The following is a 12,953-nucleotide window of genomic DNA, read 5'->3' on the forward strand; positions in this document are numbered from 1 at the left end:
AGGGGTAGGTGGGGGGGATAGGGTAGCTGTGACAGACACTGAGGAGGGTATTTGATAGAATGAGCACTGGTTGTTATAGTAGGTTGACAAATCGAATTTAAATGAACAAATATGGAGTACCTATAATGTATAGTGGTAATCTAAGGGAGCAAATGTGCCTCCACCAGCAAGGAGCCCCTTCTCTAGTCAGTGGTGTAGACCATATAGCCAAGTGAGTATAGGAAAGTCTCAGGTCATAGATCCTGCAAGGACTTTGTGTTTGGTCTTCTACTTAAAGCTCACCACTAGATTCCCATTTCACTCAATGCGGAAAAAATAGCCATTAAGAGCCTTAAGTTCTTGTTGTAGAAGACGGGTGGTAGGGAAGAGACCAGTTAAGAGCACCATGTAGAAATCAAGATGTGGTTTGGCCCAGGGTGTACATGGCAGTGGAAGTGAGAATGGGCCCAAAAAACCTTTTTTTCAGGAAGGATGAACAATTGCTGGATACTCGAGGTAGGGAGGCCAGTATGAAAAAAGTTCAAGAAAGTGGAGTGAGGAACCAAGCTTGATCAATAAGAGCAAATAGCTTTGACAGTGAACTGCTTGAAGCTTAAATTCTCATTAAATTCTGCTCAGAGCTTCTCCTTTCCTTGCGCCTCATGCTAGGTGGTCTTGTTCTAGAACACCAGCATGGACCACAACTCCAAACAAAGGACCTCCCAACGTACCATCAGGGAACAAGAACTTTGGCCACAAATGCCCAGTTTCCTGGTACAATCAAATATGACAGCACTCCAAAGATCAAGGAGATGGAGTGGAGAGCCAGCTTTCACTCAGGAACCTGACCAATAACCCTTCTGGGTCTACAGTGTGGGCCTTGACCTTCATACATCATAACTGTGCTCACTAGGACAGGACACGGCTTGAATCCTCTGTAGATGAAGTAGGAGCATCCTACCTAGCAACGTCTTGTGTTCTGCAAGAACACTTGGTTTCCTTGGCAAGGTCAAGAAGTGTGCTTCTTAAGCTCTATGCTGTCTTTAACTGGCTAACAAGGTGAGAAGTACCTTGGAATTCAAGATAGTTGGGTCTTAGGGGTCAGGGATAAAGAGGGCTTTTTTCCTCAGGTGTATCTTATGTAAAAACTGCACATGCTTGTTATACCTTGAGTTTGGGCACATGTTTTGATCATGGTACTAGTAGTTTATACAAGAATATTCTTACAAATTCACACACACCAGAAACCATTGACAGGTTCCTACAGGGAACCAAGACAAGGGAAAGTTAACCAGAGAACAATCTGTGGTGACAAGTGACCGTAGCAAGAAGAGTCAAAGAAGGCTGAGCCAATGCGAAATAGAAAAAGGTGACCTGAAGTCTTCTGTTCAGGGAGAGCCTGTAGCCCTGGAGTGAAGGAAAGGAAGCTGGCTGATACCATTTAAAAAAAAAAAATCTTAACCAGAAGCCCAGAGAAGCTGGGAAGTTCATGTCTGCAAACCAAGTATGGTGTTTAAAAAAAAAAAAAAGGCGGGGGGGCTTCTAGTCTGAAACCACCCACCTCCTCTAGAGTTACCACCAGGATAGACTCCACTTCTAGGACACTGGTACCCCTGGTGATGTCCAGTGAAACCAGATTCTCCGTGGGCCTCTAGACAGGCATCGAACACAGGAGATTCCAGGGCCACACAAGGCCAAACTTGTGTTCTTCTAAAGAATGCATCAGGCCTAGGTCAAATGACCGAATCCTCTCAAATACCGCTTTACTCCCACCTCCCCGAGGTTTGAAGGACAGTGATGGGTCTCCCCAGGTGATAGACCTCAGCACAACACGTACAGAGGATGGAGTCTGGCCAAAGTTCTTCAAACGCCTTCAAGTCAGGCTGAGCTTGACTTCAAGTCAGGCCTGACCCTCATGCACAAACTAAGTCAAGTCAGCATGAGCCTTAGGATCAAGGTTCAAACCAGGACCAGAGATTGAATGGGAATAACCCTCAGACGCAAGATGGTAACCTGGTGAAACTGGAGTCTTTTGACCTCGGAGTTAGCTTGGTCTCAAATTTGTTGTACTGACCTTCTATGCAGTATGAGCTTGTGATTACTTGTGTCAGATGACATCCAGTTTGATAGTTCAGTCACTGGAAAGTTGCAGGCATTTAGTGACCCCTCTCTAGGCATGTATCACTCCCAGGACCCTGGCATGAGAGGAATTGACTATCAAACTAGCAGGACTAGGCATGCTGCTTCTCTAGGAATCTGTGATCAATCAACTGAGGCTTTTTGTTAGCTCTATATTGTATTCTCTCTGCCCTAGATCCTTCCATATTATCTGTTAAGTTGTATACTACGTGGCATGGCCACCCCTATACTGGCCTGCATGAAGCCAAGCCGCCTTGGCTCTGCATCCTACTCCAAAATAGCAGCTGTAAGGGTGAACTGTTCCACAGGTCTGAGCCCTCCAAGACCCAATGTGCTGGGTCTTCCAATTCTTCACATTAGTGCAGAGACAGCAACTTGCCCTTGTCTTGGAAAGTATCTCCTGACCAGTTCCAGATCCCTGACCACCGTAGTGACCCTGAGGCACATCTCTCCCTAGAGCATTCTCCTTGCATGTGCTTGAAGCACAGCCAGATTCTTAGCACCACCACCCCATCCCAAAAATCAGAGGTCCCTTGGCTTTTTGACATGGACCAAGTAGAGCTCTGACCTCTCACCAGCCAGAGGTGCTAGCTCCATGAACTAGGTCAGCTTGGGAAAGCCCTTGCCTAGAGCTGGGCTTAGTGGTCAGGGCTGCCTCTGGGACTCCTTCCCTACTGCCTACCCCTGGCCTCTAAGGATGTGGCTATTTCTGTCTGTCACTGTTCTGTCCTTGAGTAGAGGAGGTATACAGTACTAAGTCCATCTGCTTGTCTTTGGGTCTGTAACCAAAGATATCCTGGGATACAGGATGCCAGGAGCTTGGGGAAGATGATCTTTCCAATGATCCTGCTCTGACTACAGTATTCCTAGGACAAACTCTCCTGAAGGGACTTTCTTAACCTGCCTGTTCTACAATCGTCCTGGGAGATGAAATTCTCTGTAGAACTAGAGAATAGACCTAGAAGTTTAAGGCTGACCCAATTTCCTGCATGTTGCTAGAGTTAGGGGTACCTCAATGATATCAAGGCGAGCCCTGGTTCTGCAGACCACTTGGTTCTATTGACCCAATCTGAACAGATTACTTCTGCTCTACCTCAAGTTCATGAATTCTCTTCTGTCCTCTCTATTCGAGTCCAGCCAGTGAGTTAGAACTTGGGAAAGTCCAATAGTTCTCCAACTGAAATGCACGTCTTCTATTTCGAGATTTTCTATTTTCCATTTGTTTCAAGTGTTCATAACTGTTCATTGGAGCATCTGACAACCCTTCTCTGATCGTTCTAATCTGTTCTCAGTGTTCACTTCTTGTCTGTCTTCCCCCTTCAAGCTGAAATTTTCCTGGCTCTCAGTAGGAGTAATTTTCGGCTGTATTGAGAAATCAGGCTTAAAATCCTGTTCTTATAAAACAGGCCTATGTCCCCATTTGAGCAGGTAGTTAATCAGCCCAGAATGTACATCACTTTCACGAGCTGTGGATCAAATGTCCATTCAAAAAAAAAAAAAACAAACAAACAAACAAACAAACAAAAAAAAACAAAAACAAATGTCCATTCAGTTAAGCACCTGCAGAGCTCTCCTGGTCGGTCTCCAGGTGTGTTGCCCAGATGGCAAGACTCCAGTCATTCCCTCCATGTTAGCTGGAGGGGGAAGTGTGCTGCTGCCCCAGACTCCAGGAGGTGTCCCTCTCCTAATAACTGTAAAGGGAACAGCTTCTTCTGTGAACTCTGCTGTGGTAGTGCTCATTATGGTCAGAAAGGAGCTTGGGTTGTTTTCCTCTCACCAAGAATGGGCAGGTGCCAGTAAAGCACTCTTGTCCCATTGGGTGTCCTTGCCTCAGGCTTCTGGCTGGAGTTATTCCTTGGGGCTATTTCTTATCTGTGCCTGTTGGCATCTCCTGGCTGCAGACATCTGCAGCGCCCAGGCAAGGGCATCTAGGAGCTTAGAAGATCACCCAGGAAATTTTTTTTGCTGGTTTGTTGCTCATGTCTCAAGATCCCTAGCAAGTATGCTGACTTCTCTATTCTAGAATCTTCTGGCAGGGGACTTCTTCAGGGAATAGGTCACTTCCAGCCACCACTCTAAAATTAAGCTGCTGACAACAGGGACTACTCAAGACCATGAAAGAAGAGTGAATTTTGTTTTTTTTTTTTTTGAAATACAGAATTTTATCTAGAAACTGTTTAAAGTAGAAAAAAACCCTGTCAAGAAAGACCAGGTGGAAAATGGGTTCCCAATAAAATGGTATTTTAGGGCAACAAAAGTCTAAAAGGCCACAAAAGAGAAATAGCACCACTGTTATTTGAACAATGGCTAGTTACTTGCATTTTTTTGGCATTGTTAATCACTGAATCTGGGTTGTCCTCTGAATTCCACACAGAGCATGCACTACACAACAATTTTATCATAAAATATCTGCTTTCTACACACATTTTAGGACAAGCTACCACCAGGAACAAATCAACACAAATACATTGGGGGCTGAACAATCTCAGTAGTGGGTGACACACATTTTGCAGAATTCTGCCAAACAAAGGAACTGAATAGGCTAGGGGCAAAGCAATGAGGAAGAGTTAAGGAATGAAATATTTTAAATATTAATAATTAATTCAGACACGGTACTGTATCTTCTGCAAAAGAAAATGAACATTTAGCAACACGCTAACGAATTTTATCTCCAAAGAGATTAGTGCACTGGCAAAGTATTCCGATAACAGTGGAGGGTGGTGGACAGCAGGTACCGAGAACACCCAGCCTTGCAGATCCTAAGGTAGCAATGGCCTTCACTAGTCACTCCCTTTGCCAGAGGTCCAGAAAGACTTGCAGCGTGACCACCTGCCTGCTGAACTTACACTCTAAGCAGCAAACTTTAAGGAGCCAAAGAGGAGTCCCCAGTGGGCACAGGGAGCCGAGAAGAGAAACATGTTCAATGTAAACTTAAAAGACAGTAAAATGGGACATGAGCTCCATTCAAATCCCAGACATGTGGGCAAGTCCCCAAAAGTAGTTGTTAGATTTAGAAACTGGACACACCTCCTTTCCCAAAAACACAATACATAGAAATTTCAGGGATAACTGGAAAAATCGTCAGAGAAATGTTCAATGAAATTCAAGCTCTTCAACATCTCAGGGCTGAAGCGTGCCCTCTATTCATCCAGGCAACAATGCCTCTTGCTTCTTAGAGGAGGGATACGATTGGTCAAGGACACCAAATGGCTTTACAGAGCAACGTTTTAAACTTCCCTTTTGAGCCAATGTCTAGGTCTTTGAGGATTCAAGCAGCCCTGCAAGGCCTGTGAACAGCAGATTCCAAAGGTCCAGAGGTCTGGCCCTTCCTTCCCAGACACCTTGTCAAACATGTAACATCTCCTGTCATGGTACATTTTATATTTTGAAATATGGAAGCATATTTTAAATACTCTTAAGGCATTTATTTATTAAAACGTTCTCTGCCAAGATTTCACGTTAGCTTAAAATTCAAATCAGTCTTTACATTTCTCTACTGAGGACTCCACCTGAGTGTATAACATAAAAAGCACCTTCTCCAGCAGTGAGTGTTACCAGCATCCACACAGTGAGCCCCATGGTCAGCCTCTCTGTTCTCCAGGTGACCCAACTAGGTGTTAATACTGCTCTGCTACAGGGTAAAAGCTCCCAACTCAAACTCATTGGAAAAGGGGTGAAACTTCTGCAAAGTGCACTTTAAGAAGAAGTACTGTTTGCTCATGAAAAGAAACCAGTGAGTCCTCTAAGAATAATAAAATGGGATATTTTACAGTTAAGCACATGTTTTGGAGTGAAGAATTCGGATGTTGCTTTGCTGGTCCAGGCTGTTAATACTCTTCTTGTTCCTCCTGTGGGCCCCCTTCATCAGGTATCACAAAGCCTTCATCTGTGGCATAGAGAATGTCCACGATCCTCTGCAATACAGGGTTGTTTTCCCCTTCGTTCTCCTGGCAAATCAATTCAATGTTTCTTAGCTTTCCAAAGTAGAAATCTCTCTCTTTCTCCAAGTCTTCGACGGTAAGTTTCAATACATTGACCTGCTGCATCAATTCAGCTGCTTCATCATCCCCGTTGCCCACACCAGGATTCTTTCGCACCACACCCGGGCCAGCCTTAGGGGTTGCATTAGTTCTGTGTGTTGCAATGGGCCTCTGTGGAGCTGCACTGCTAGAGCTGAGAGGTTTCTTCAGTTTGTTCAGAACTGGAGCAACAAGGGAGGGAGCCACTGCAGTTTCTTGACCTTGTCTGGCAGCTACAGGGTCATAGTCTTTTCCATCATAGTTTGCATCAAAAAACTTCTTGAACCACTGAACAAATTCAAAATTGTCCTGAAACTTTCCTTTTAATAATTTGTCCACAGGAATTATTTTGTCAACACCCATTCTCTTAAAACCTGCTTGTAGTATTTTGAAGTTCTGGATGTATTCATGCTCTAGTGTAGCCTGGAATTTCACTTTCTTCAAGGCAATGGAGCCAGGGAATAGCATGTCCATAAACCGACAATAGGCAGCCCCTGAGCACAACTATTCAATCTTTGTCAGATTAAGCTGCAGAGACTCATTGATGCAGGCCAGCATATCATGTCGACTTAGGTTATCACTGGTGACGGACGTTGAGTATACGTTCACTGCCATCTTCGGCTCTCGGCGGGACCGCGTCCACTGCCTGTGCCCGGCTTCGATTCCGTCTTCGTCTTGTTCAAACCGCCCGACCCCTGAATTTGTTTTTTTAATATATACTTCCCAGAATCTCTCCTTACTCCTAACTATAGTTGGCAGCTAAGTATTATCAAAGTACAAAAACCTTTTGGTTTGCTTATCTTCATCCTTCTGGCCCCCATTCCCATCTTCTGACACTTAAGCAAAAACAAAGCTATCCTGAATGTTGTCTCAGACCATGACTACTGCTGTGAATATAACAGTTTTAATCTCCTATTCACCCATGGATGAGCAAGTAAACAATTACCACTGTACGGGGATATAATGAGATATCAGAAACTTGTCCTACATACAGCCTAGGTGAGGACACATGCCATGTGGGCCATATGGAACAGGGACAACCAGGAGTTGTAAAAGGCTGGCTCTGTAGTGACAAGGATGTGGGTGTCCTCTGGTTCCCATGGAAGATGTCTTAAGTTTTGTCTAATTCTATAAGCTAGCAGGGAATGGAAACCAGACACCTAGGGATAAGCAGAAGCTGTGCCTAGTCCCTTAACAAGAAGGGTTGTCTAGCTGGGGGGCCTCCTCCACAGGAGCAGAGTCTAGTGGGGAACTTGTAAGGCCATTCAAGGCCCTCTGATCTTCCCCAGGGAACAAGACAGTTCTTAACACAGGGTCTCTATTTTAGGCCTAAGCCACTCTGGAAGAACCATGGTCTTTACCCTTATGCTTCAGACCAATTAGTACCACCTCTAAACACTTCAGAAGGCAGACTTCCTTCTACAGATTTCCTCTAATACTTCAATTCCCCAATTCCCCTCCTATCATTAATACTACCTCCAGTTTTAAGCCTCTTGCAATAATCAGGACTGCTGCTGACTTCATTCCAACCCTATCAGCCAAAGCCAGTTCATCAGGAATATATGCTAGTGGTGGGCTAGGTTCGAAGGAATCAAATAGACCATTGCAGAAATGGAAGAATTTTTTTTTCCAACATGCTCTAATCCACTCAGAATCTTGCACACTGAAGTCATCATACATACAGGGCAAAGTCAGAGCTTTTATATTTGAGTTTATTCTTCATTTAACTTTTAAAACACTACTATAGTTGAATATTAAAACAAAAACAATAGCAAGTAGTGAGCTATGATTATAGTCCTTCACTCATCCACTACTGCATATAAAATGCCAGCAGCAGTGTTATTCACCAGCCCCATTAAGAAGTCTGACACTGAACACCACCCCTAGGATGATGTTCATCATCCTCATATGCTTCCCCATTGTAATGGTGCCGTCTTTCCTGATTGGGATCAAAGTCCACAAGTTCTACCTGGTCCATTTCATCAGTCTCTTCTACTTCCTTCCTCTCAGGTAGGAGTTTTTCCAGCAAAGAAAGTTTATCAGGAGAGAGAAAGCCGTTCTCGGGGAAGTTTACCTTAAATTCGATGATTAGGCGACCCTTCTCATATGGTCTATGATAAATTGGCATGCCTTCATTTAACACACACTTGATATCCCCATGCTTGACAATCTGACCTGGATGAGAGGTGATGACGATGGTTCGGTTGTCAAGAGTAGATATTGGCTTTTGAAAGCCACACAGGGCTTCAACCAGCTGTATATCCATACACATGAAAAGATCTTCTCCTCGTCGAGTAAAAACAGCATGGTCCTTCTGATCTAAAACAATGATAATATCTCCTGGTTCAAGTCCTGGTTCTTGGTCTCCCTCACCATGGAAGCAGAGGTCAAGATTGAGGCTAAGTCTGTGATAAACAATACTTGTACTCTCAAAACAGGATGTATCCAAATCGGGTACTACTGCTATGCAGATACCAGGCTTAAATCTGCCTGCCCCCCTGCTCCCTACTAATCCTCTATTGGGGCTGATTGTTAGACTTCCAGATATTTAAAATGCTCTCCCCTCCAGTAGACTGTCCTTCCCTAAGGATATCCAGAAGCCCCCAAATTAAGGCAAGTACGGGCTACTGGAAAACTTCTAAGACCGATACTTCCCTCCTGCATGATACACAAGCGTGGATTCCCATGATAAGAATAATACAAATGGAAGGTGGTCAGTAACTCCTCTCCTCCAAAAAAAAAAAAGCTACTTGTGACACCTGCTCTTGTCTAGAGGCCCAAAAATATAAATTCACTAGCTATAGTTGAGCAATTATACTTAGTTCTTAGTTGGGTAAAGAGGAATTGGAGCTAGTACAAATGCTTCTTGCTGGAACTAGAATATGGTCAAGAACAAGTCAATAGGTCAAAAACAAAAACCACCTGGCTTTCTAGAACTGACCCAGCTGTATTTTTGGACCAGTATTCAACATGAATAGCACTTAGTAACCTAGGTCCCTGGCTACTAGGTCTCTAAGAACTAACAAGCTCTGTTTCCAATAACTTTGTATTAGAGTTGGATGATGCTTTAAAGATTCTGGTTAGGATTCAACTGTACATCTGTTAAGTCAGATGATTCTACATCTTTGGCAATTAAGGAGTAGGAGTGACTTCAGTCTAACTACAGGCTACATTCCCAGGAAAGCTCTCTAATTGGAATTGCTACAATAGTTAAGATCTGGATGGTCTTATTTCTTCCGTTGACCAAGAGGCCAACAAGGGGGACAGGGATGGAAAGAAGACTTATAGTGCCGGTCTTCCTAGCAGTTCTATTGAATACCGGCAAACTTGTCACCCCACAACGATGGAATGAGGGCACTAAGATCTCTGTTGCCTACATGCAGATAAACTTCCAATGACCGAGTATCAGTAAGCAGCATGATTTTCCCCCTGAATCTTGTAGTTCTCTCCTGTTTCAATTTTTCCAGAAGATATTGAGAAATAGTCGGACAGGATGGATGGGTATTAAGCCTAAGACGAGGGCAAAAGAGCCATCGAACTTGGATCCAAGCCCAAAAATGCCTTAGGTCAAAGCATGCAGGTATTCTACACTCGCATCTGTTTGGCCACTGACTGTTGAATACTAAAGGGAGGATTGTGGGGGGAAAGTGGCTCAAATGAAGCAAATTCTGCAAGAGCTGGTAGCTGAAATGACTTAGGGTCTTGCTGCTCACCTGTAGCAAATGAGGCTATGTAAAAGGACCTCTATATCCATGGTGATACTTGAGTTCATGGAGCTGACCAGTCTGTACTGGCTAGGGAACAGATTCTTAGGAGTTTTTAGCTTGAGAAAATCCAGGATGACTGGCGATACCTACTCCATCTTTCTCCAAAACCAGCCAACCCAAATACCCAGCTTTATTTTGTGTTGTCTCAGTTTATGGTCTCAAGATTAAATTTGTACAAGAGGACTTAGCTGAACTAGTAAGATACATTAGGACATGCTGAAGTAGTATGATGGGCCGAGACCAGGGAAGGTCCGAGGTGCAGGTCCTCTGTTAGACCCAGACACCCTCAGGAATGGCCAGGCCTTGGAGTAATAGCTCCTGTTAAATTTACAAGGTTAAAGGGATAGAAATATTGGTGAAGGTCAAGACCCTTCTGCCAATAGATTTAGTCAAAATGAAAGCGAGAGGTTGTATGAAATAATAAATGATCCAGAAAGAATGTAAATTCTACTCTTGGTCTTCAATGTCCTGAGCTGTACACAGGACAGAAAAGGGAAGAGAGCAGACTTGAAGGGAGATCTCTGGGGTAGTGAGGACTTTGTGATCAGGATTTGGGTTATTGGCACAGGCACTTCCAACATGGCTTAAATGGCACCCTTGTGATGAGATGCACAGATCTTAAGTGCCTTTTCTTTCAAAGGGAAGAAGCTGTAAACCAATATCGAACTAGAACATGCATATTAACTACTCTATGTACTTAGGGCAAACGCAGCTGACGCCTGTAACAAATACATCAAAAACAAAGCAAATACCAAAATGGTAACTGTAGTGACTAAGTGGTGCAGCACTATAAAACTTCAACTTTTCAATACGCTTAAGTTTTTTCCTAATGTGGGGTAGGGGAGTAGGTAAAAACGTACCTGGAAGCCTGAAAGTCAAAAGCTGATAGCTTAACTCCTCACACATTAGCGTTTATTCACTTACAGAAAAACAAGATCTCACGGGCCATCCCATAGTTCTTTTCCAACTGATTGTATTAAGCCATACTTTGCTATCCTACTGAAAACAGGGAATTCATTTGTGTACAAGAAAACCCTAATCCTCAATCATCATAGGAACTTCTAGATAAAAGAGCCATTTGGTAAGTACTTTAAGACCTTGTGTCTCAACTCTCAGACCTATAGGCAGTTACTCCCAAACAGCACCTTACTCACATGGACATTGTAGGTTAAGTCTCAAATTAAACCTAAATTAAGACTAACCACTCCAACTGAAAATCCATCTGTAGGATTCACTTAGTTGATCTGGACTTAAGTATAACTTTGTCTTGGGAACAGATCATTTTTTCCCCCCAAACTTCTAAAGTGTTTTCTCAGAGCCTCTCAACTGATCATAATACTCTTCAGAAACTCAAAATTCCAAATTTAGTATAACATCATGAAACAGAACTATCATAGGCTCATTATGCCCAGGATGCAGAAAGTTCCTATAATTCTATGTTCTGGCTTTTTTTTTTTTTCTGTAAACCTCTCAGATGTGATTATGCTGCTAATTTGTAGCAAAAAGGAAAACTTGGTATAGTGCTAAACAAAATAACTGACTCGTATATGTCCCGGTAGAATTTGGTATTGTGAAACGGTGAACTGAAAGTCCAGATTGCCGAAAGAGAAATGCTGGAGAATGCTAAAGAGACCGGAAGTAAAAAATCAGGGGTGAGTGGGCTAGTGGGGGTATGCGGCCAGGCAGGCCCTTGGGTACAGGGCCCAAAATAAGGGCTCCACCAGCATGGCTGAGGTGGTGGTCTACCATGATGCTCCTATCTTTCTAACGTTAACTGGGTCTCCTGTATCTTGGAGGCTTTTTGCCTGAGTTCTGACTAGTGTTGAAAGAAATCAGTTCACATATAAAAATAGACCCTTCATGTGTGGTTCTGGATGAACCTGGGGGTCCTGGTTTCCTCACAGCTTGGAGAAACCTCCAAGAAGTCTCCAATATGAGAAAACCTCAGAGCCAGTAGGAGACCTGAGTGTTCATCTCCATAATTCATGTTCATTCCTAAATAAATGGTGATATTTCTAGGGCTTCTGAAATGCCTGTACATCCTCCATAGTCCTGCTAGGGCTTGAGGCTGAGAAACAGAAGATCTAGGCATTCTCTGGTTCAATGAAATATTCAGGGGCTAAATATTCAACTACCCTCCCCCCCCCAAAGCCTGGCTCTTGCTCTCAGGCTAGGGTCTAAGAGGCTCCTGACACAGCCAGGATTAGACTGAGCCTAAACCTTGCACTGATTAGGCAGTGTTAGCCCCTGGGACAGGGAGGGAGAAGGAACATGTGAATGGCCAGTCTGGCTGCAGGAACACCATTCCTGAGGCTCTATGTCCACATGAAGCACCTCTACCTATGGTTACCAAAACCCAAGTGCCTCATCCTGGCAAGGAAGCCCGCCACATGGTTATGAAGCACCAAACATCATAAAAACTGGGCTCCTCCCAGGAGTTCGAATTCTCCGTGGTGGAGCAGGCCCCAGGATCCTTAATTCCTACTCCTGGGAATCCTCTGGCCTTGATGTGCAGCTGAGCTCAAAGGCAGCATCTCCTGTAGAAGTTGCAGCAGGCTTTCCTGGAGCATAGTACTGAATCTCACCTGTCCCAGATTCCTTGGGTGGGACCATCTTGGCTTCCTTGGTGGTGCCTTCACAGCCGAGAAACTGGGCCACTCTTCTCATAAGAGTTATCAGGTTTCTATGGTATGGTCCAGGAGAAGATAAAGCAGGGGAACCAGAACTGGTCTCTACCAAAAACAGCTAGCCGTCTAAACATGTGGCTCTAGGAGCCAGGATAGTTCACATAGGACCGGATAGTGAAGCTGCTTGATCTAAAGGGGCTTAAATTAAGATGGAATGAAGGAGCTTGTCAACGTGGAGTCCCTTTCTTGGAATATACTCTAAGACCTCCAGGACAGTAGAAACTCACCAGGCAGAACCTTACTCCACAAATTTCCTAGAGGTTCTAAATGAAATACTGGAGTTACCTTGGCAGCACAGAAAGGGGCGATGGGGCCCAGTGAAGTGGGCATGCTGGGGAGAATCTATTACAGGAGTCCAGAAA

General features: G+C 44.0%; 2 pseudogenes; both read right to left on the reverse strand.

Annotated features, from left to right (window-relative positions):
* Nucleotides 1-5,771: 5,771 nt before the first annotated feature.
* LOC140596562 (microtubule-associated protein RP/EB family member 1 pseudogene) lies at nucleotides 5,772-6,807 on the reverse strand (annotated as a pseudogene).
* Nucleotides 6,808-7,796: 989 nt separating this feature from the next.
* Nucleotides 7,797-12,517, reverse strand: LOC140596561 (dnaJ homolog subfamily A member 1 pseudogene; annotated as a pseudogene).
* Nucleotides 12,518-12,953: the final 436 nt, after the last annotated feature.

Source organism: Vulpes vulpes, unplaced genomic scaffold, assembly GCF_048418805.1.
Source record: "Vulpes vulpes isolate BD-2025 unplaced genomic scaffold, VulVul3 Bu000000656, whole genome shotgun sequence".
Taxonomy (NCBI): Eukaryota; Metazoa; Chordata; class Mammalia; order Carnivora; family Canidae; genus Vulpes; species Vulpes vulpes.